At 36.4% G+C, this 23057-nt stretch overlaps 1 long non-coding RNA gene across 1 annotated transcript in view; it reads right to left on the bottom strand.

The window, feature by feature from the left end:
- LOC125610853 overlaps positions 1-23057 on the bottom strand; it is a 41279-nt gene that overhangs the window by 6213 nt on the left and 12009 nt on the right. The gene's annotated exons all lie outside the window — the stretch shown is intronic.

Here is a 23057-nt window from a genome sequence, read left to right as displayed (position 1 = left end):
TGAATAGCTGAGAGGTGGATGCTGTTGTGCCAACTCCAGTCCACCACACCATGATTGGCCAGCTGTGCTGTATTGACCAGGATTCTAATTTCCTGGATCCACAGGAAATAGCCATGTCTTCCATAGATTTCCTAGGGATATATGAAGACATAGGTGCCATATTTGTGACTTCTAGATTTAAGAATGTATAGTTAAACTATTATAGAGAATACTTCAAATAGAAAGCTATTGATTATTTTTTAGAATGTGTATAGCTTCCACCACCCCCCCATATTTGCTATTTTGGGTGCTAAAATTAAGTCATCTTTAACCTTTCCTTATGTAGGGAAAAAAAGGAAATCAGTGACAGATCCATGGCTCTATAAAAAGTGAATATTAAACTGGGGGGGTGGTTGGGAGATGAGAAAAAGGAAACAGAGAAACAGAGAACTTAATTGAGGCTGGACAGAGAAATTTGAGGCATAAGAATTCTCCCCAACAGAAAAGGCCACCTGAAGTACAGGTGCCGGAGGTCAGCTTCTGAGAGGAACATGCCCTGCATGCTGTGCTTCATGAATATGGGAATTTCATTCACACTGAGTCAGTCAGAAAGAAGAGGATGCGTAGACACCAACAGGACAGAGAATTTAGTGGAAGCACAAAGAAGACAAAGGCGAAAGTGACTATAAATACCTAGATGCTACACAAACCCTAGAGAAGCAATGGATTTGCATTAGATCTGAGCAGGGAGTAAAGAGAATGTCTTTAAAGAAACAAACTTTAGGATGATCGGGGGTTACAAAGTACATAATAGGATCCTGGAGTTATTTATAGATTACAATGAATTTCTAATGACTATTATTGAATTTCTATGATGGTTCTGGAAGATGAGCAGGTCAGAAACTATTATTCTACTGGGGGAAAAAAAACTGAGGTTCCTAGCCATTTAAAATCACACTGGAGCCAGTGAGTAGAGGAGGGAGAATGGGCCCACAGGTCTATCTGCTTCTTCACTCCTCCCTAGATCTTTGCTCTTCTCATTTGCTTCCATTCTTCCTTCTCTCCTTCCTCCTCACCAACAGCAATTTCTGTCATGAGACTGAGTATATGTGAATCTTCAGTTAATAATTACAATCCTGTACCCTTAGCATCATGGTTTTGAATACACAGCTGCAGAAGAAGCTATAGAAGTAAAGAAGATGAACTACATTTCAATAGAAAGAACATCTCAATATGTAATTTACTTTTTTGAAACAAATATGTAATATAAACATATATGTTGTCTTTGATTTCTTTTTCTTTTTTTGCCTTGGGGATTAAAATTAAGCACAGTGAGAAAATCTGATGCTATGAGTCTGGCTTATTTAGGCTTAATTGCTTATACTTTAACTATGATGGAACTCCCCAAAGTTTTCTATGTACACATCAGTATACTAGATTCTGCAAATACTGTGTATGATTTTAAACTAAAACCAAAGAGTTCCCCCCACACACCTTTTTTTTTTTTTTTTTTTTTTTTTTTTNNATTCTTTTTCTTTTCCTTTTTTTTTTTTTTTTGGTTGTTTGGCTTAGGAAATTGCATTTAGAAAAACCCCTTTGGCCAGAAACACTGTTGTACTCTAAATGGGAAACTTGTATCTTTCTTGATAAAGACATTTTTTTTTTTCTTTCTGTGTGGAACTAAACTATTCTCTAATTCCCCTAGTGGGACTTGAATTAATATAGTAGAACAGAGTTTACCCTCAACAGCTGCAACTTGCACCTGTGCAGTCTTTTTTTTAATCCTTTTTCACTGCAGTGTGATAGAGAAAAAAGCAGGGGAAATGCTTTATGGGATCTTCCAACTGTGATGCTTAATGTATTATTAGGAACAGAAATCCTCAGTGGGATTTAACCATGCCTACTAGGAATTAGGCTTAGGGAACCAAATATGAAAAGTATATAACATTTTTTTTCTAACCTACACTAAGTTGGGCCTGGGGATCCACAGTGGTCATTTTCTGGTTTCTCCCCAATCTGTCATCCTAGGTTTCCCCAGGTAATTCCATCTTCTGACTTCTGTGATCCACAGCCTACAGGGCAGAAGCATTTGCAACACCATACTGGCATTGCATGAGGATCATTGGCTAAGACAGAGCACACAATCAGCTTTGCTGTATGCCTGCTCCACGCATCATTAAGCATTAATGAAATGTTCCCTAATTGTTTCTCATTCCTGGCTTGCAGGCTCTTTATTGCTTGGTACTTCTGTGTGTATGTAGCTACTCTTGAAGTCAAGCTAACTTTTCCAACTGTTGAGATGGCTGGCACACACCTCTCTGTGGAATAAACAATATTAACCTACTATGATTTGGAAGGCAAAAGAAGGAGTAAGAATGTTCCTGATCACGGGCATCTAAACAACATTTTCAGTTTTGCTTTTAGCTGCCAATTATTTTACTTCTGAATTGCAAGTACTGCCATCCACTCTTGGCTTTGCATGAAGATCTGTGCCAACTATCAAAAACATCTTATCATCATTCATTGCTATTTGAAAAAAAATTTCAGTAATGGATGTGAATAAATGTTCAAGATTTCTGAGGAAACTTCTCTAAAGAAAACCTTGCAAATAATGTATTTTAAGAGAAAATTGTTTGGAAAATACAGAAGATTATAAGGAAAGAAGTCGACCAATTTGTACCATCACACAGAGATAAAAGCCATTCATATGCTTGGTATAATATATTTTGAAAAAAAATGTTTTGTATATGTCTCAGCAAAACAAATTTCTCCCATCAGAAATAGAAATAATGATCATCTTAAATGTGTATGTTGGGAGTAGGAGGAAAGTTTTATTGCTGACTGTTAGAAAAAAATTAAAAGGTGCAAATGCTAATAAAAACTCTCACCATGCTTGACAATTTAATAAGGGGAGATTATGAGTGCATTATTATCTTAGCAGAATATTTCATTTCACCCAAGATCTCCCCCATAAGACCCAAGTGGCAAATCTAGCTTAGAATTCAGTGCCAATTTTTATACTGGATATATTTGGGGAACTGCAATCTCCAACTGCAGCAAACTGTTCCTGTTGACCAAGTAGTAAAATAAAATTCAGGAAGAGTTAGTGGTGAGTTTGCAAAATTCAGCAACCTCAGGAGTTATTAGACAGAAAACTTTTCATTTTTAATGAGGGCTGTAGGGGATTTAGGCACATAAATGAATGTGGTTCTGATTAAAAATATCAGTCACATATTGCATGCAAACATTTAAACTAAGGCCAACTTGCAATAAAGTTTCAATGGGGTCAGGCTATGTCAAAATTCATTCTTTTTTTTTTCTTTCTTATATTTTTTTTCATATTGGGGATTGAACCAAGGGCCTTGTGCACTAACACTATTTAACACTATTTCGGCCTGACCTACACCCCTAGACCCTCAGAATGTGACTTTAAAGAATTCATTTAATTAATATAAACTCATTAGCTAACAAATGAAGTAATTATCAATTAAGTTTAATTTATCTTGAAATATGAGCATTCTTTCCAAAACCAAAATTATCCATAGAATATATGTTCCTTTAACATTAATTCTGCCAGTTTTAGGTTACCAAATTTCTCCCTTCTCCTCCTGATTCCCTACTGAAGTGTCAGCCAGCCATATTTTTTGATTAAGTGGACGTGTATGCCTCTTTTTACTTCATCTGTTGTTCTGTGGCTCCCAGGGTTGAATGTGTATGGCAGGGCCCAGTGAGAACACAAGTTGGTGGCCAATATTGCCGCATGCCTGTCATTTCTCCGGCTTATACTGCACAGATGAGTGGGTCTGTCCTTTGAGTGATAGTGGGGACAGGGCCTGGGAGAAATCAGAGTGACAACTTAGCTCAAAACAGACCCCCCTTCATCACAGACTGACGTGCTTCAGAGGACAAGTGCCTACAGTAGACATTTCCACCACATCCACGGGCTTAAAGGTATATATTTACTTAAAGTCACAGGATTTTCAGATCTTCATGGGAGGATGCTAAGTGAAAGAAAACAGCACCTCCATGAGAGAAGAGGTGCTTGTGACTGGTAAGCATCAGACCAGCAGACCAGCATCTGCCCTTCTGTCCTCTGGCTGTCAGGTCTCCCCACAGCAAGGTTCTTTCTATGTTCCATTTTTAATAGCTCTGGACCAAGGCAGCTGGGCTATTGGGTACCTTCTTGTTGTGACTAGAATTTTTCTCTTCTTTTTTTTTTTTTTTTAACAGTAGAGTCTCTCTTCTACCACTGAAGTCACTGAAGTTCATCAGTTGATTTTACAAAGAGGATTTTAAGTAAAAAAAAAAAAAAGGAAAGGCTTATTCAGAATAATTTTACCATATTTGGGGGGAAAAGTCATTCAAAGACTAGATCCTGTTGATGTTGATTTCTCAGTATGTTTGTTGATATAGGATCTCTCAGTACATCCATAAAATAGGTACTCAATCAATGCATTTAATTTAGTTTAACTGTTTCCTTGAATTCAGGTAGGCAGTAGGGCAAAAAAAAATAGAATTGGCTGAAGAAACTGTCCACGTCAGCAAAATTCAAGTCTATGGAGAGTATGGAATAACTCTTCCCACGAAGAAGGTTGTGTATACGGTAGACAAGTACTTCCAGCTGTACTGTCTTACCTGCCCTTCAATTTACCCTCCCCACCCCCGTCAGACTAGGCAATATAAAAAGAAAGGTGTTAAGAGGCTGTTAACAATAGAACTGGAAAGGAGAGTTCAATCCATTCCAGATGTAGTAGTTGACACCTTGTTTTGACTTTGTTCTAAGTCTAACACCTCATACATCATTGACAATGGGCCAATCAGGAATCATACCTGGTGATTGAGGTACCATGATTAGGTGCTAATAATTAGGGCTAGAATTCCTTTGACTGAAGAAAACGTTTTGGTAGTCTGTTTCTCAGAGCTTCACATTAGATCTTTTTACCTGGCTTTGCAATTGTACTTTCTTGAAACCAATTTTGCAATTATGTTTTTTTTTCTTCTTTTGTTTGCCCTATTTGGAAAAAAACATATCTGTACTTTGTTGTTGTTGTTGTTGTTGTTTTTCTTCTTTTCATTTTTTTAAATCTACCCAGTTGGAAACCACAAATATGATATTCTGAACTATACTATAGACCTAGTTTACCAACAGGTATGAATTTAATAATTTCTTTGTAGAATATGACAAGAATGAAAAGGCAAAAGAGTTTTTTGTATTATAATGAAGGATATCTTGAAAGAGCTTCAGAACCCCAGGACTACAGTATGAGAACCACTGTATTAAAAGATATTTTCATGATTATACTCACCAAGAGAGTTTGGAGCATGGATAATGGAGGAGGTAAGGAAGGAATAGAAGCTTTAGAAGAGAACTGAGAAGTATGAAGATGGGAAAATGACAGAGGACTTTTCTTATACTAGAAAAAAAAAAGGACAAATCAAGGTGGGAAAGAAGACATTGACTAAAATATACAGAAGGCAACTATCCTGTTCAAATGTGGTGGTGTTGATGCAGTTGTTCAGTGGGGAACCAGCCTAAGACAGGTACAGATTATTCAGGGTATATTCCATGTATATGCACTTTCAGAAACAAAATATTATCTAAAATTCAGACAAAACCATTATTCTTGAAAACTCATCCAATGGATTGTAGAGGGGAAAAAGTATAGCAGGTCATTCAATAAGTCAAGACCCTTATTAAAATAGAAATGAAAAAAATATCTTAACTTAAAACAGTGAATCCCTAAACTTAAATGAGATTGTATAACTACATTAGAAATTCAGAGTAGAACTCATTGAGAAGCTGACATTTAAACAAAGACTTTGAAGAGGTGAAGGATGTAACCTTGTAGGTAACTTAATGAAGAGCATTCCAGGCAAGGGGAAGAGTCAGCATAAATGTTGTAGATGTGGAAAATGCCTGGAGTATTTAAAGAAAACTATCAGGAATTTAGTGTGACTAAAGCAGAGGAGCAAAGTAGATGATTGTGGAAAATACTTTTAGACAGGTAACAGGGAGCCAAAAGGTCATTATAGAAACTTTGACCTTTGTTCCAAGTGAACTAGAAGCCATTGCAGAATTTTGAGCAGAGGACTAATAAGATGACACATTTGATGATTCAGCAATAAGTCACGGAGGGCAACAATGGAAAGAGACAAGTGAAAAGCTATGCCCAAGAGACTCTGAGATGATCGTCTTCAATTCCTTCCCCTCTCATATTAAGCATGTGGAGCTTTTCAACATGAAGAACATGAATCTTCAAATCTGGGATAGAATTATTGACTTGTTTGACTAAGAAGATGAGATAGAAAAAGAGGAAGGACCCTAATAAGAAGTCCTGCATTCCTGAACTAACTTTTCTTGAAGCTCACTCATGGGATGCTTCAACTTAAAACTATGTTACTTGAAACCGAGCCTACATGGAGAGTCTATGTGTACAGGGCCCTGATGACAGGTCCATCTGATCACCACTTACCAGCCAGCATCAACTGCCAACCAAGCTCATGCACCATCTAATTGTAAGTGCACTAAAGACCCCAGTGAGAACCAACTCAAATAGCCACGTCAACTCAAAATGTAATGAAGAAAGGTAAAATATCACCTAAGTTCACAAAGATCTGGAATAACTACAAATAAATGAAGCAAAAGCTATTGCTTAATTCATAGAGAGGTACCAATAAAGAAATGAGAATAGTCTGGCTTTTCAGTGCAATTTACATAGAGCAAAATTTTTCATCTGACTGATTTATGTCTAAGTAGATGTGAAGAAAAAGCAATGACTAAGAATATCTACAAAACATTTTACCAGAACAATAGAAAGGTAGAATTTGCTACCAAATAAATTTTTAGAGAACTGTAGATGGAATAATTATGGGGGAGAAGTAGCCTTTTTCATATATTAATTTTTTATTTGTTTTAATTACTTCTACATAACAGTAGAAAACATTTATGCACTTTGATATAGCGTATACAGATGGGATATAATTTCTCATTTTTCTGAGTGTACATGTTGCAGAATTATACTGATCATGTAGTCGCATACATACATAAATTAATAATTCATTCTACTATCTTTTCTATCCCCACATCCCGCCCCCTCCCTTCCCATCACTTCTCTCTACCTATTCTAAGGTAACGCTATTCTTCTCTAATGCTCCCAGCCTTATTGTAAATTAGCATCCGCATATTAGAGAAAACATTAGACCTTTGGTTTTTTTAGGATTGGCTTATTTCACTTAGCATGATATTCTCCCACTCCATTTATTTACTGGCAAATGCTATTATTTCACTCTTCTTCAAAGCTGAGTAATATTCTGTTGAGTATATATACCACATTTTCTTTATCCATTAATCTGTTGAAGGACGCCTAGGTTGGTTCCATAGTTCAGCTATTGTGAATTGAGCTGCTATAAACATTTGTGGCTGCATTACTGTAGTACGCTGATTTTAAGTCCTTTGGGTATAAGCCAAGGAGTAGGATAGCTGGATCAAATGGTGCTTTTTTGAGCATAGAATTTTAAAAGGAGTGATTTAGGAACTTATTTGGTAAAAGCAAGTAAGGTGGGCAAAATGGACAAATTAAATCCAGGAAGATTAGTGGAAAACTTATCTGGATAGAAATGTAAAGTGAATCTGGCTTTCTTAGGAATAGCTACAGGAAGTAAACAAAAAAGAAGAAAAAGTGTAAGACAAAAAAAATGTCCAAAGTGACAATGTCAAATGTCAAAGAATGAGTCATATAATTTGATCATAGTCTATGAAGATAGGCACAAAGACCATGTCTAGGTTTCTATAATTTAAATTAGATAACGAAGGCTTCAGTAGAAATGAGAAATTTATGAAAGTTCATGACATATTCAAAGTAAATTGTCCTGAAATAAATGGGGAAATCAGAATCGTGTATATTTCTCTTTGTGGAGAGGAGCCACCATGGATTATGATTTTGTAATGTGTTTATCAGTATATTTAATTTTGTACTTATTTACTTTCTTTCTTTGTAAAAATGAAATGAGAGATTTTTGGATTCTGTTTGTTTTCAGGAGGTAGGTAAATTTGTCATTTTTCTATCTTATTCCAAAAGTGTTCTGATTAAATGTTGTGGCTTTATTTGTAACCCAGAGGCACTTAAAACATTCAAGGAAAATCCGTATCTTAACAGATTTTCAGCGTAATCACCGTATACTAGTGATCCAAATAGATTTGAATAAGCTTTGGATAAATATCAAAAAGTTAATATTCTTTCATCACAAAATCCCCAGCCCGCTTTTGCCCTTCTGAGTAAAGAAAAAAGTAAATATAAACATGTACAAAAGATAAATGATTAAAACAACCTAAAAAAAATTAAAAAGCCAGTTTCTCAATAAAGAACAGAAAGAAGAGGGTCTTTTAGTCTTTGCTTTTATAATCACATTTCTGGTGTGCTTTACTGAAAAAGGAAGGGTTAAGAGGGAATGTAGGAAGCAGAAGTGGAGTTAGTACCATGTTGTCAAATTTCAGGAAGGACCGGTGCATCTATTTGCTGTTTGAAATTCAATTTTCATTAGCAACATAATTCTCTATCTGCATGTAAGCCTGACTCACTTTTACTGTCAGTTCTCCAAGCAGTTTTCTTACAGTCACGGGTGGTGGTGATTAATTTTTCCATGCTCTATCTTCCCTGTGAGCATGATATCTGCTACTTGCAACTAAATTTTAAATCTGAAGGTTAGCACTTGACATAGGAAACTCAACTTAAACCTGTTAATACTTTATATGCATGCACATATAAATATTGAGTCTTAAGATGTGTTAGTATGCTATTTTTGTTATGCCCAAGTAACACTGCATGGGAATAGATAATGTTCCTCAGTAAGAACTATATACCAAGCAGTTTTTAAAGAATTTTGCACCTATTACCTTTTAAAGTCTTAATAGGAAATGTATAAGGTAGACACTATTATCTCTATTTTACAGATAGGCAAACTGAAATCCATAAAGATTAAGGAACTTGACAATGTTACACAGTGAATAAATTGTAAAGATTTAAACATGAGATACTGGCCGCAGAATCTGTACTTCTACCTCTATACGGCACTGATTATTTATGCACAGAAGAGAAGGAAAAGATATGTGTTAGAAAACAAAATAGTACAGAGAAAAATCAACACTCTGAATTATGAGACAGTTATAGAAATTTCCCAAGGCCCTACGGAGAAGACCTCTTAACTGGTTGACAAAAAATATCAAATGAATCTGGTATTCATTACATCCAGTGGGGCAGTGGAAAAAAAAAAAAAACTGTGCAGTATATTCAGACCATGAGATAGTGTTTAGCAACTGAAAGGACAAACTACTGGTGCATGTAGCAACTTAGATGAGCTAAGTGAAAGAAACCAGTCAATCATAAATGGTTACATACTGTATGATTCTCTTCCAGGGCCCAGGAATAGCAGAAGACAGTGACTATAATGGATAGCATAAACAAATATTGGTGTATAATGGAATGTTTATGAATCCTGATTATAGTGTTGGTTTCACATGTCTTAAAATTTATAGTATTGGGGCTGGGGCTGGGGCTCAGACATAGCGTGCTCGCCTAGCATGGGCGAGGCACTGGGTTCGATCCTCAGCCCCACATAAATGTAAAATCAAGATATGTGTCTACCTAAAACTTAAGAATACACATTTTAAAAAATTTATAGTATTAATGTATTGCAATAAAATATAGCAATGAAAAAAAAAAGAGAAATTGTTAAAATTCCAGTAAGGGAGGAAAATGCAGATTCAGTATCTTGGTCACTTTCTCAAACTTGATCAAGTTGCTTAGACTTTTATAACTTCAGTTTCTCTCTTTAATTAACCATTAAAACACCTAGCCAGCAGCATATTATAAAGGCAAATTCTCTGAGGTGCTCAGCACCGTGACTAAAAAGTAGAAAGTTCAATGAATGGTCATGGATACTGTTCATTGTCTTGAGAGGAAAATAAAAGTAGCTTCCTTTGCTCTATGTCCAGATTCTCCCAATTACAGAGTAGGATGATCTGGTCCTAAGAAAGCAGGTTCTTTCAAAAGTCAAAGTCTGCAGGACCTTTTTCCGGGGTTCTCATGTGGTGATTTTACTGTTTTCCATGGAAGCACATTATTCTTCTTACACCTGCGTCAGGAATTCTGCCAAAGCAGCTGCAGGTGACACATTCAACCACAAGAACTGAAGATTCATCTTTCTCCCACCACCTCTGATGCTACTGCCTTGGGTTGCCCTTCCCTCTTTTTCTGTCAGCCACCAGTCCCAACTTCTTCTGGTTGATGAGATCCAGCACTGTCCTTCTCTGGAATTGTCTGAGAATCACTATGGGGAAGCTCATGCAGCTCCATGACTGCAGTCCTTCCAACAATCAGTTAAGCAAATAGCAGGTCAAGATATTTGCCAAATAAAATCCAGTTCTCAAAGACAGGCAGCCATAACCAAAATACACTGCAAGTCTGCTATGTGCCTGAACTTCTTCTTGGTACTTCATAGGCATTTTTTGATTTCTTCAAAATATATCTATAAAACCAGCAACTTTATCTCTAGTATATGAGAAAAGAGACAGATGTAAAGTTACTTTCCCAAGGGAAAGTCACTGATGTTGGAGCTGGGATTTGAACTTAAATGTGATTAAAATTCACTTTATCTTCTGTAGGAAATTTTACACTGCACAAAAAAAATATGTTTTTTTAATATTCCACTGAAAAGTAAATACATGCAAGGATCATTAACTATTTTAGGCTAAATTAAATAAAATAATATCCACACTTTTTTATTAGTTTGCTATTTCCTGGAGAAGGTGATGATTTGACTTTCACCAAATTAAAGTTTAGGTGATAAAAAAAGGGATTTAAAGATTTTTTTTTTCTTTTTAACTTATAATCTTACAATCTGTCTTCTATTACCTTTTATTCCTCTGTTTTACCCTCTTTCTCCTCTTCCTCAAACCTTTCTTGTATTTTTTCCTCTGTCACTAGTATTATTATTAATCAATGCCATTTCTTAGAGTCAAAATATTTTTTACTCAGATATGTGAAGATATCTTGGATAACAACAAGTAGAATTATGGGTAATTTGAGAACAATAACAGGAGCATATTTATTTCTTTTCAAGAAATTAACTGTGTGATGTTGGTAAAGGAAATTTTAAAATGCAAGGAGATAATGTCAGATAATTTTTCTTGTGAGTTCATGAAAATGATCAATGGAAGCATTATTACAGATGATATCAAAATGATAATTACAAATGAGATAAAGTCTGGAGAAAAGCTCACCCTCCTGCTTTGCTATGCAGTGAATACACAAATATTGTCCAGTTGTAATGGTACTTGATGAAACTTCTGTTCATGCCCATAGTACATGAACCAAGTAAGACTCAGGTACCTGGCAGCAGAACTTTAAAAAATTTGAAAGTTGTTCAATAAGAGTACTCTTTCACATTGCTTGACCTCGTTTATATATTTAAGATGAGCTAGAAAATTACATTTCTATAAGGTGTTAGAGAATAATATTTAAAATTAACACTGATAACTCAACATACACCAATAACTAGCTAAGACCTATACATCTGTTTTCATATTCAGGCCTCATAATGACTAGAGATGATTTTCATCATTTGCATAGTGAGAGAAGCCACTGAGCCACCTGTGCTCATAATTATTCTATATTGCTTCTCCTGGGGAAAAAGCGGCTATTGGAGCCACCTTCAGTGACTTCTGATGAAAGATCCTATATATGTAGTCTACCCTACTGTGTAAAGAATTGCATTTAGCCACTCAAATGAGATATTTGCTATGCACTCCTTGAAATTTATTCTGAAAGTACAAAAGGCTTTGTTTGGTCATTGCCCAAATGCATTCTTGATTATTCTTCAAGCCAGTTTCCTTGTATGGGTATTGATGATGAGATTTGCGCTTGCAGAAATTCTGCTGATATGCCAACAAAGACAAGGAGACATCTTAGCTTCAAGTTAGTATCATCCATAATAATTGACCTTGTACTGTGAATTTTAACTGTTGAGCAATTGAATTTCAGACTCCAAGCAAAAGAAAAGATTGTTACATGGGTGTAGTACTAGCATTATGAGGTTGCACAGATGTGGGCAAGGAAGAAATTAGGTGTTATACCATTCATTAGTTTTGCAGACATGAAGGTCATCTGTAAAAAATCATTTACATGAACAGAATGCAATTAGAATTCAGATAATAAGCTGGCTCATCAAACACCAAGACAAACACATTAAATTCCTTCTCGGTATATCAATGTAGCAATAACATCAGGCATTTTGGAACAAAATATAATGGATCAAATTGTGACAGTCAAAACAGCCAAGTCCACAGATACTACTATCAATGTTTTTCATAGAATATAAGACAAACTGATAATTACTAATTCAGAAAAAAAAGCACTGGCTTTGATATAAAAAAGATTTGGCTAACTCTCCAGGACTATTATGTTGTGTGATTATATGACTGTACTTAAAGACCAGTGGAGATCTGTATTTTTATTTCCCCAGTGATATAGAAAATAAAATTTTGAAATGAATTCACTATAATAATTTTAGTCTGTGGAAGGAAAAAAAAAACATGTGTCTGTATTTTCAGAGCTTTGTCACAGAATCTTGCAAATGCCTGGTACAGAATCAGGAATCAACACATATTTGAATGAATAAATGATTAAGACCCTCTAGAAAACATAGATACTAGCATGCACTACAATGAAATTTCATATTAAAGGAGATAAGTGTCCCTATGTACAGAAGGTACTCGTGAAAAAGTAGTTATACATCATTAAGTTATCCTAATTTACTGTGTTCCTTTTGCCATCTGACCAATTTGTTAGGCACCAAGCTACAAAGGTGAAAAGTTATTTTTCCTAAGTCCACTAGGAAAGGACTTATTTGAGAAGCAGTAATTATATCACGCTATAATTAATTTTAGAATGTGGGTTTCGTGGCACAGAGTCAATGCATTAAATTAAGTCTTGGATATTACATTATTAAGGGAAACCCTAGTTGGTAAAACTAATGAGTTCCAAATTTCAATAGCTTTGCATGCAGGTGTTCCCAGATGGCAGAAGGTGGTTTTCCTCTGTGTGTTATTCAGCCATCTGCTTCCTCAGCCATCCTCTGTCGTGCTTCAGTGCGATATCCAGCTGGAGGATGTGGGAAGAGAGCAGGGAAAGGACACCACCATTTTTCAAGCACCTTAACTGAGAAGGCATAAGCATGATTTCTGTCCACAAGCCATAGCGAAAGCTAGTTAAAGGATTCATCCTGTATGACAGGAGATCTGAGCTTCAGACTCTGATCTGGCCTATGAAAATTCAGTGGATGGATAGAACCATGTTTGCCATAGGTCTCTACAGGAGGCCAACACTGCTGGACTGGAAGAGTCAGAGGGGCCTTCACAAAAGTGGTGGTACATGAACTGAGACTTGAACCATGACTAGGCATTATCCTGAAGAATAAGCAAGAAGGGGGTCCCAGGTGAAGTGAACAGCATGTGCAGTGGCCTGTGGGCTACAGAAAGCAGGTGCAAACAGGAAAATCAGGGAGTTGCATCTTGCTTCTCCATTAATTGTGCACTAGTGAGTGCTGGAGATGGAGCTAAGGGTGAAGAGCCTGAATGTCACTGTCTTAACACCCTATCTCCTCTTTCGATTCCCCTTCTCCTTCAGTATTCTCATTGACTGGGTCTAGGTCCTCACAAACAATTGTTCTCATTCTTGCTCATTCATGAGGATAATCTCCCTGCTAGACAGGGCCACTAAAGGGAAATCTTTCCTATTGAATGATTGACCTTTTAATTCTCCCAATTGACTGTGTAGATAAAGCCTGGTCATGTGTCTCAGCCAATTGGCCCTCTATTGAGAAAAGCAAAGCATGGTTCTCTCACTGCAGCAGACATGACTGGAGTGCACCAAGGACATGGGCCAGCGCTGTGCATATAACATCTGCTAATTAACTGCCTTTTGAAATGTAGAAAGTTCAGTGTGTGGTGTCCCGGTATTGTGTTTCCTCATCGATACCCTTCAGCCGAGAGAGCACAATCCCTGGTGACAGCAATATGTTCATTTATTTTTAATATTCCATGACCTACTCAGGGTTGTGGCCTCATTAAAAAACGATTGATGTCGTTGACATAAGCCTGTGAAGTGTCCTTGTTGTCTGCATTTAAACATGATGAAGGAAAAAAAAATGAAAGAGTTGCCCTAGATCTTTCCAAGACTGTAACAAAAACTGACAAGAGTAATTGTTCGCTACTTCAGGGACATACAAAAATAGATAACCAATCAAATGAGGTCAGTAAATTTTGCTTCGGCTATATATGGGTGGAAAAGTTGCTATTTTTAAAGTTTTAAATTACTAACATTAATGGGAAAAATCTGGCTTCCTTATTAATTTGACTTAATTAATTTTCTGCATTATACTAGGATTCTAGGATATGTAAAATCTTTTTAACATCAGGTTATGTATGTAAATCCCACAAATAGTCTTTTTTTCTTTCTTTCTTTCTTTTTTTTTTTTTTTTTTTTGATCTCTACAAATACTGTACAAGGAAGACTCATGAATAATGTGCATAAGTCTGCATGGTTCAGACCAAGCTTCCAAATACTGACAGCTGTCAAAAATGTGACTATCACTAGATTGTTTGAAAATTTACAGACAGTTATAGTAAAGGTATTACTTTAAACAAAGTATGTTTTTATGTTTACTGGTTATTGATGGCTGATATTCACAATAATATGTTTCTTCTAAGATATTTCTTTTTCCTGCAGAATCTTCTGAATGATACAGGAAACAATTGCATCCTGCTAAGTATTATTTTACTAATAATTCTGTTGTGGGATAAATTAATTACATATAAGAAGCTGGACGGCAATGTTTGGTGTGCATTTTAACTCTTGAACTCTGACTGTTTAAGGCCTGGCAGAGAGAGCTGAAGGTGTGGGACCACAATTGCCAAAAAGCCCAAACCGCTGACTTTGAGAAATTCATGGTTTAATAGAAAAGACAATATGTAAAACAATTGCACTGGATTTGCCTTAAGTGTTTAAAAAAGAGAGAGAGTACATAGCCCTTTGGGTATAATTAAAGAGAGGAGAAATAAAATTTCCTTGGAACTTTTAGGGACACAAAAATGTGGGTTAGAACCTTAACTCTATCTCCATCACTCTCTTCTCCAATCTCTTGTAGATACTCAAATTGCAGGGTGTTAAGAGGTTTAAACAGAATAAATTATGCAAATGGCTAAACTGGTGCCTGATCATTTTATATTCCTCAAATGTTAGCTCTTTGTTATAGAAGCACTAAGAGACATGAGCAATATTTCAAATGTGATATTTAAACATAAAAAAATATTTAGGTAGAAAATATAGAGAAGAAGACTATTCTAGGCAAAGGAAAAAAAAAGCAAATGTATAAAGCAATATGCAACATAAATTTGTGACATGGGATTCCCTTTCCTTTACTCTAACTAAGCAAAAACAAACCACAACAACAACAACAACCACAAAAACAACAAAAAGAAACATTGATTTTCTGTTTTAAGAAGGAAATGCAAAAAAAAAAAATCCATAATGAAAATTAACTGGATAGTTTAGAAAATGCTTAGGTTCAGAATCTTCTATTTTATACATGAGTACACTCTGATCTCTTAACTCACTCTAGACTATCAGACTAATTAAGGAAAGTTCACCATCCACATGCACTTACTCCTACCTTCAAAACCTAGGCTATTTTCACCTCACTAAACCTGGGTTACGCTTTGACAATTCTAATTGATATGGTACTAATGACAGAATTTATATCATTGAAAAGTATGCAATCACTATGAAAACATTCAAGTTGATCATTTGACTAAATTTCTCTGACTGTATTTTATTTGATACACTAAAAAGAGTAAGTAGGTATAATTATCCCCATGTTGAAAGTAAGGCTCAGAGAGAGAGCACATGTATAAAGTCACATGTATAAAGTCACTAATTTAAAACTTTGAGGTCACCAGCTAGCAAGTGGTAAATTAAGAACCATCTCAGTCCATTAAGCCTGCTATAACAAAAATGCCATACCCTGAGTGGCTTTTAAACAACAGAAACATATTTCTCACATTTCTGGAGGCTGGAAATCCAAGAACAAGGAGCCAGTGAATTTGGTGTTTAGGAAGCACTTAGTTCCCAGTACATAGATGGCACTTTGTTTGCACATCTTCAAATAACAGCAAGAGTGAGGGAGCTCTCTGGCATCTCTTTTATAAGCCCATTCATGACATCCCTGCCCTTAGAAACTAATGACCTTCCAAAGACTCCAATTCCTGACACTATCATCCCAGGGATGAGAATTTTTTTAAAAAAACAGGTAGAAGTCATTTATTTTTCATGTGCTTTTTATATAATATTTTAAAAGATAAATCTCAAATATCATTCCTGGACTCTTCTACTCTAATGCTTCTGTTTTGGCCCAATGCACTCAACCAAATACACAAAATCACAAAATAGATGTTAATATCTTTGAAAACATCTCCACAAAGACTTGTGTTAGTAAAATATGATATAAAGTGAAATAATCCCTGTCCAGAAAGACAAATACTGCATGTTTTCATTCATTTGTGAAAGTTAAATTTAAAAAAAAAAAAAATTGACTTCACAAAAGAAGAGTGGAATAGTATTCACTAGAGACTGAGAATGGTGACAGTTAGAGGGGACAGAAAAAGGAAGAGAATTTTAGATAAGAGGAATTAGGGGCTGGGGATATAGCTCAGTTGGTAGAGTGCTTGTCTCACATGCATAGGGCCCTGGGTTCAATTCCCAGCACCACAAACAAAACAAAACAAAAAGATAGGAGGAATTACTCTTTGTGTTCTGTAGCAAAGCATAGTAATTATAATCCACAGCTATTTATGATACATTTCTAATAACAAGAAGAGCCTGAAGTTTCCCAACACAGACATAATAAATGTTTGAGAAGGTGGAGATATTAATTACCTTGATTTGATCATCACACATTCTATATATGTATCAAGTTATTGAACACTACCCCACAAATATAAACAAATACCATGTGCCAACTGAAAATAATAACAAGCCTCACGTAGAAAACTAAGAAAGATGTGTTGTTGGTTGAAGAGTCATTTGTTCATCAGATAATTAACGAAGCACCTACAATGCACTAGGGGTGAGAATTTTAACACAGCAGTGTGCGGGGAACACAAACATCAAGGTCACAAAGAGAAACCAGGGCAGCTCTCTCTGATTCCAAACTCTCTTTTCCCAGTATACTGGATGCCATTTTTGATTTATAATTTGGTCAAAACCTGTCCCTAATTGGAGCTGACTACCTCTGGACACATCTAAGGATCCCTTCGAGTGCTTTGTTGTATGTATCACTGAAGATGATCAATAATTCTTGTGGTCTTTTATCAGCTTCTAAGTAGAAAGAACTGCACTTAAATAAACCAACCAAAAATGGAAAAACAAGCACACACTGAATGACAACACGAGCCAGGCAATTGACAAAGTAAAATCATTCAGCATCATTCCCTCCTGTCTTATGTTTAACTCTTCATGCTGATCAGAATGTGTTTCTTGGAGATTATTTTGGCCAAAATGAAATAGGCAGTTAGCACAAAACTAACCACAACCTAGACACTCAAATTTCAAACTAATTATTCTCCCCTCTGCAAATATATTGACTGAAATTTAAAAACAATATAAGAGAATGAAGGGAAATGGAACTTAAATATGTCTAGAATCCTTGTTGTCTATTTTTCTTATTCAACAAAACTCAGCATTAATTAAGCACTGGCTGTGTGCCAGAAAGACTTATAAGACTGCATGCATTTCCTTCTGCAGTCCGTACACCATCCCTAGCAGGCGTTATCAGTGCCCCCGTGTTGTAGATGCGAAAATGGAGGCACTAACAGGTTAAATCACTGCTAGTGTTGGTGCAGCTGATAAAGACTAGAGCTAGGATTTAAATCCAAGCAATCTAGCTTCAGAGTCTACACTTGATTTCCTCTCCAAGTGCTCATTTGGTGTAGACTATATAGTGGGCACTGTGCCAATTGTGCTTTCGCTACCATATAATCTAAACCATTTTTTTTTTTCTTTTGCCTCCTGGCCACTTACACTGGAGACAGATCAGGTAACTATCCAATGAAACACATCATCTGCTTCTCTCCCCTGTCACCCTAGAAACTTGAAGTTTGGATAGGAGTGATCTCTGCAAAGGAGAAACTAGTGCAGAACATACTTTTATGTATTCTAAGTGTCTTGTGCTCCCAAAGTAGCTTTCAGTTAGGGGTGCAAAACAGATAACAAGGCATGCAAACTTTTGAAGTCCAACCAGATGAAGAAACAATCAATGGCCCAGCTGCAGAGCTCAGACCTACAAAACTCCTCTGCCAATTCCCAGTCATCCTCCCAGGGAGCCACATTGTTCTCATCAGCATGCTCCATAAATTTTGCAGTAGGATGCAAGCCGCTGGCTGGAAGCAGACACTGATTGAAAAACCTCGCCCCAGGCCAAGTGCTCTAAGGACAGAACTTGGGGCTTTGGAAGGAAACTCCAGAGCTGTTGTTTCGCAGATTTGTCAGCGTTTAGAGATCACAGGAGAGATAGAGAACACCAAGATGAGTCTAATTCCCCAAGGGGAAATATTGTGGGGCTGTGATTTCATTTTCTTTTTTTTTTTAACTTTGGTCAAGCAAAAATAAAATTCAGTATCAGGCATCAAGCATATTGTTCTTGGTAGTTATGTAAAAACATGTTAAAGAGATTTGGTCTGCCAGGTGCTTTTGTTGTTGTTGATTTTCCTTTTTTTTTTTTTTTTTTTTTACCTCCTAGTGAACTTTCTTTTCTACCTTCAAGCAACAGAGGATGGCCTCAACTATAGAAACCTAGCTTTCTCTCATTAGAGAGTAGCCAAGGGCTCTTTAAACTAATAAGGCAGGAGAAAATCACAGATAAAACAAGATAGGATATTCAGGTGCAGATGACAAGAGAGTGCCTTAAAGGGTTTATGTTAATAATTACAATCTGAAGATAGGAATCAGACCTCTAATAAGAAAGGCATTTTATGATGTATTTAGAGGCTTTCAAACTGTTCTGCATAATAATGCCAGTTTTTCCATCCCTTCCCCATAAACATAACAGTATTCAAAAAGCAAAAGTAAACTCTGTCCCTCTCTAGCAGAACAGAGTCATTTTTACAACAGGAAGAAAATGAAATAAAGCACACACTACACAATACAGGCCGGTAGCCTGTTGGGATCCTGGCGGGCAAGACTTTGGATCCCAAAGGTAACTTTCCTTAGTCTATTAGGAGAAAGCCTACAACTTCCCACCTTCAATCTGTGCCTCCTAATTCCAGGTCTTTTCTTTATCTTTCTCTCTCATGGTGTTTGTTTGTTGTTTCTCTATCTGTTTTGTTTTTACTACACTCCCAGGTACCCATCAATGGATAATCAGTTGTTCTACCACACATCAGCCCTCCTCTGTGCATCTGTGGGTTCCACATTCACTCATCCAACCCACCACCAATCAAAAATATATTTTTAAAACAATGCCTTCCAGTCAACATGGGAAGACTTTTTTTATTATTACTATTCTCTAAACAATGAAGCATAACAACTATTTATATGGCATTTATATTGTACTAGGTATTACTGGCAATCCAGGAATGATTAAGGGTTGTGTGTAAGTTTCATACAAATATGATAACACTTTATACAAGGCCTAGAACAACCCAGATTTGGGTATCCTAAGAGGTTCTGGAACCAATCTCTTCTGGAGACTGAGGGACAACTATACTTCACTTTTGTTTTTACTTATTCATGCTGTAATTTACCCAACAGATATCTGGAGACAAGAGTACTAACTGTTTGTAATGCAAAAATGAATAAAAATAGGTTTCTGATTTTATCAAATCATACCAGTATAAAAATAGACATGCAATATTATATGTCATCAAGAATTATAGTATCTAAAGTCATCCCATGGGGTCATATATGCCTGGCCTTGAACACTATCCTTTTCACTTACTAAATACATTGAATTTGATTAAGGTGCTTAAGTTTTCTGAACCTGACATTTTCATCAGTAAAATGAAGATAATAATATGCATCTCATAGGTTCGAAGCAGGGATTAAAAAAAATGTATTTGTGGTATTTAAAATGTTTAATGCCCATCTTGAGGTTCAAAGGAGGGAAAAAATAAATATAAGCATTTAGGTATGGTGGGAAATAACATAATAGATAAATGAAGTGTTGTTGATAGAGGAAAGGAGGACTAACTCAGCCATGGCTTCCCAGGAGAGGTGAAACTTGAGTAGGATCTAAAGAAATCACAGCCCAGGATGTAAGCAGATTGCAGGGAGTCCTAGGGGTGAACACTACACATAAATACATAGACTTGTAACAGCAATGACCAGTGGTTATTTGTGTTGGAGTGTGGGTTCATGTTAAGTGATTGAAGAAAGTCAAATAGGAAAAATGAGTTGGGAGGAGATTATGAAAGGACTTCTATTCCATACTGAGGAATTTTAATCTCTGAAAATGAGAAGTAATTAGAGTTCTTTCAGACAAGGAATGAAATTCCAGAATCATGCTTTAGAAATTGAAATATGAAACTCAAGTCTTGTGTAGACAGTGGATAACAGTAGAGAGAGACTGGAGGCAGGAAGACAGATTCAAAGAAAAGAAGAATTATCTATGAATAATATTTGCATTTAAATTATATATAATTTACAAAGTATATTATTATAAGATTACATAAATTTGTGTAATAACATAAAATGAATAAAACCTCAAGCCAAGCAATAATAATAAAATGAAAGAAGGTCTGGGACATGAGAAAAAAAGAACATACACCACTTTGCGATTGACTAGAAGGAGGGGCTTGTGGATATGGATGTGTGAAAGGCATTCCTGAGGCTATCAGCCTGGCTGACTGCATGTTACCATGCTTTATCATTCCAGATGAGTGGCCAGAACAAGGAGCATAGTGGATTGGATCACTATGCCCTAATGATTTAGGGTCTCCCTTTGGCAGGGGGCTTTGTCATGCCTCCCATTTGAGGTACTTTCCATAAGTGTCAGGAGTGGCTAAGTGTCTTGCTTTAGTGGATAGAATGTAGATCCCAGGGTAGGATGGCAGCTTGAGGCTGAGGCTCACAGGCATCTCTTATTTCTGTTCAGATTCCTATGCTCCAGGGAGTCACCAAGAGAAGTACATGTGCCAGGTACCTTTTGGTCCAAGGGGAAGGAGAAAGCACAGGGTGTGTGCCTAAACCCAGTCCCAGTATGGACAAAAACCCAGACACCACGCCCGTTAAAACCTACCCAAGTCATAGCCTGAAACAAATCTCCTGAGCTCACTGGTAGAAAAATAAATTCTTTCTGTTGTACACTTTCTTGCAAAAAAAAAAAAAAAAAGTTACACTGTCTTGCTGTGGCAAAAGTCCCATTAATACAATGAGACAGCAACAATGACATTTGAATATCTGGTTCTAATTTGTTCCCAAGGCCCAACTACCTCCCTATGCTTGGATTCTCTCAACCGCCACAGAATTACTCCAATTAATCTTTTTTGTTTTCTATTGTTTTATCAGGCTGAGTAGAGTGATTTCTATTATTTGTCACTCATTGAATTTGAGTATACTTACAGTTCTGCAGAGATATGTTGACTCTTAATTCTCTTTCCAGATATAATAGAAGAATAATGAAGCCACATGTTGGGCCAGGAATTATTATACATAGGAAAGGACCATTGCATTAAAGATTTAGTCAATTAATGAATGAATTAATTAATGTTGAGTGGATTCCAGAGCTGCAACCTTATATTTCCTTAAGCCAGCTAAGCATCTTGAAACCATGTTTCATTGATGAGTAACAAAGGGACTGAATTAAAGAGCCTGGGTAATATAAACATTTAAGATGCAGTTAAATAAAGAATAGATTGAAAAGGAACATGAGTAAAGGAGAATGAGAGAATGCGGTTAAAGCAAAAGAAAATGAGACTCTTATGAAAGAGGAAGTGATAAACAGTAGCAAACACCAAAGAAATGTCAACAGGTTAGATGAGCATCAGTGGACTCAGGTGGTGAGTGAATACTCCCTGAGCAAGAACAGTGGCGAGAGGTCTTCTCAGAGAACAAGTACTGAAAGAAAAATCCTTGCCAATACTGAAAGACATTTGCTTTGTTTCTTCAAGGGAGAAAAACATCAAATAAATCTTGGTAAACACCACTGTTTTCATCAGATTTTTTGCTGCTGTGACTAAAAGACCTGATAAAGACAAGTTTAGAGGAGGACACATTTATTTGGGGGCTCACAGTTTCAGAGGTCTCAGTTCATAGACTCCCAGCTCCATACCTTGGGGCTCAAGCTGAGTCAGAAAACCATGGCAGAATATTGTGGCAAAGGGAGGCAGCTCAAAGGATGATCAGTAAGCAGAGACTGGGAGCCTCTACTCTCCAGATTTGAAATATCAAAGACACACACCCAATGCCCAGCCACACCCTACCTGCCTTTAGTTACCACCCACTTAATCCTGTCAGGGGATTAACTCACTGATTGGGTTAAGGTTCAAATAATTCAATCATTTCTCCTCTGAATCTTGTGTTGATTTTGGGGAACATGTCACATCCAAACCATAACAGCCACATATTATATCCCCCCTTTTGAAATTTCCAAAGTATATCAGCATATTAAAATGCCAATAGTCTTTTACAATGAGAAGAGTGTGTATGTGTGCTTAGGTTAGCTTTCAATATACCTGACCATAGGTGACTTTATGTGAAACAATATCCAATTAATAACCAATTATGTATCACAGAATAGTTGAAATCATTCAGATGAAGATTTGTTCTCTTTATTCCAGGACTCGGAGGGGTCCTTGGCACACCAGGATCTTTTTTTGGGGGGGTGGAGTGCCGGGGATAATGAAACCCAGGGCCCCGGGCATGCTAGGCAAGAGCTCTAACACTGAACTACACCTCAGTTGTACTTTTTCACTTTTTTTTCTTTTTGTTTTTCTCTCATTGTACCTATTTCCTGTGGCATCTTATTTTCTT

Source organism: Marmota marmota, unplaced genomic scaffold (assembly GCF_001458135.2).
Source record: "Marmota marmota marmota unplaced genomic scaffold, marMar, whole genome shotgun sequence".
NCBI classification, from domain to species: domain Eukaryota; kingdom Metazoa; phylum Chordata; class Mammalia; order Rodentia; family Sciuridae; genus Marmota; species Marmota marmota.
Note: the sequence above shows the minus strand (reverse complement) of the source record. Positions and strands in the feature narration are given on the sequence as shown.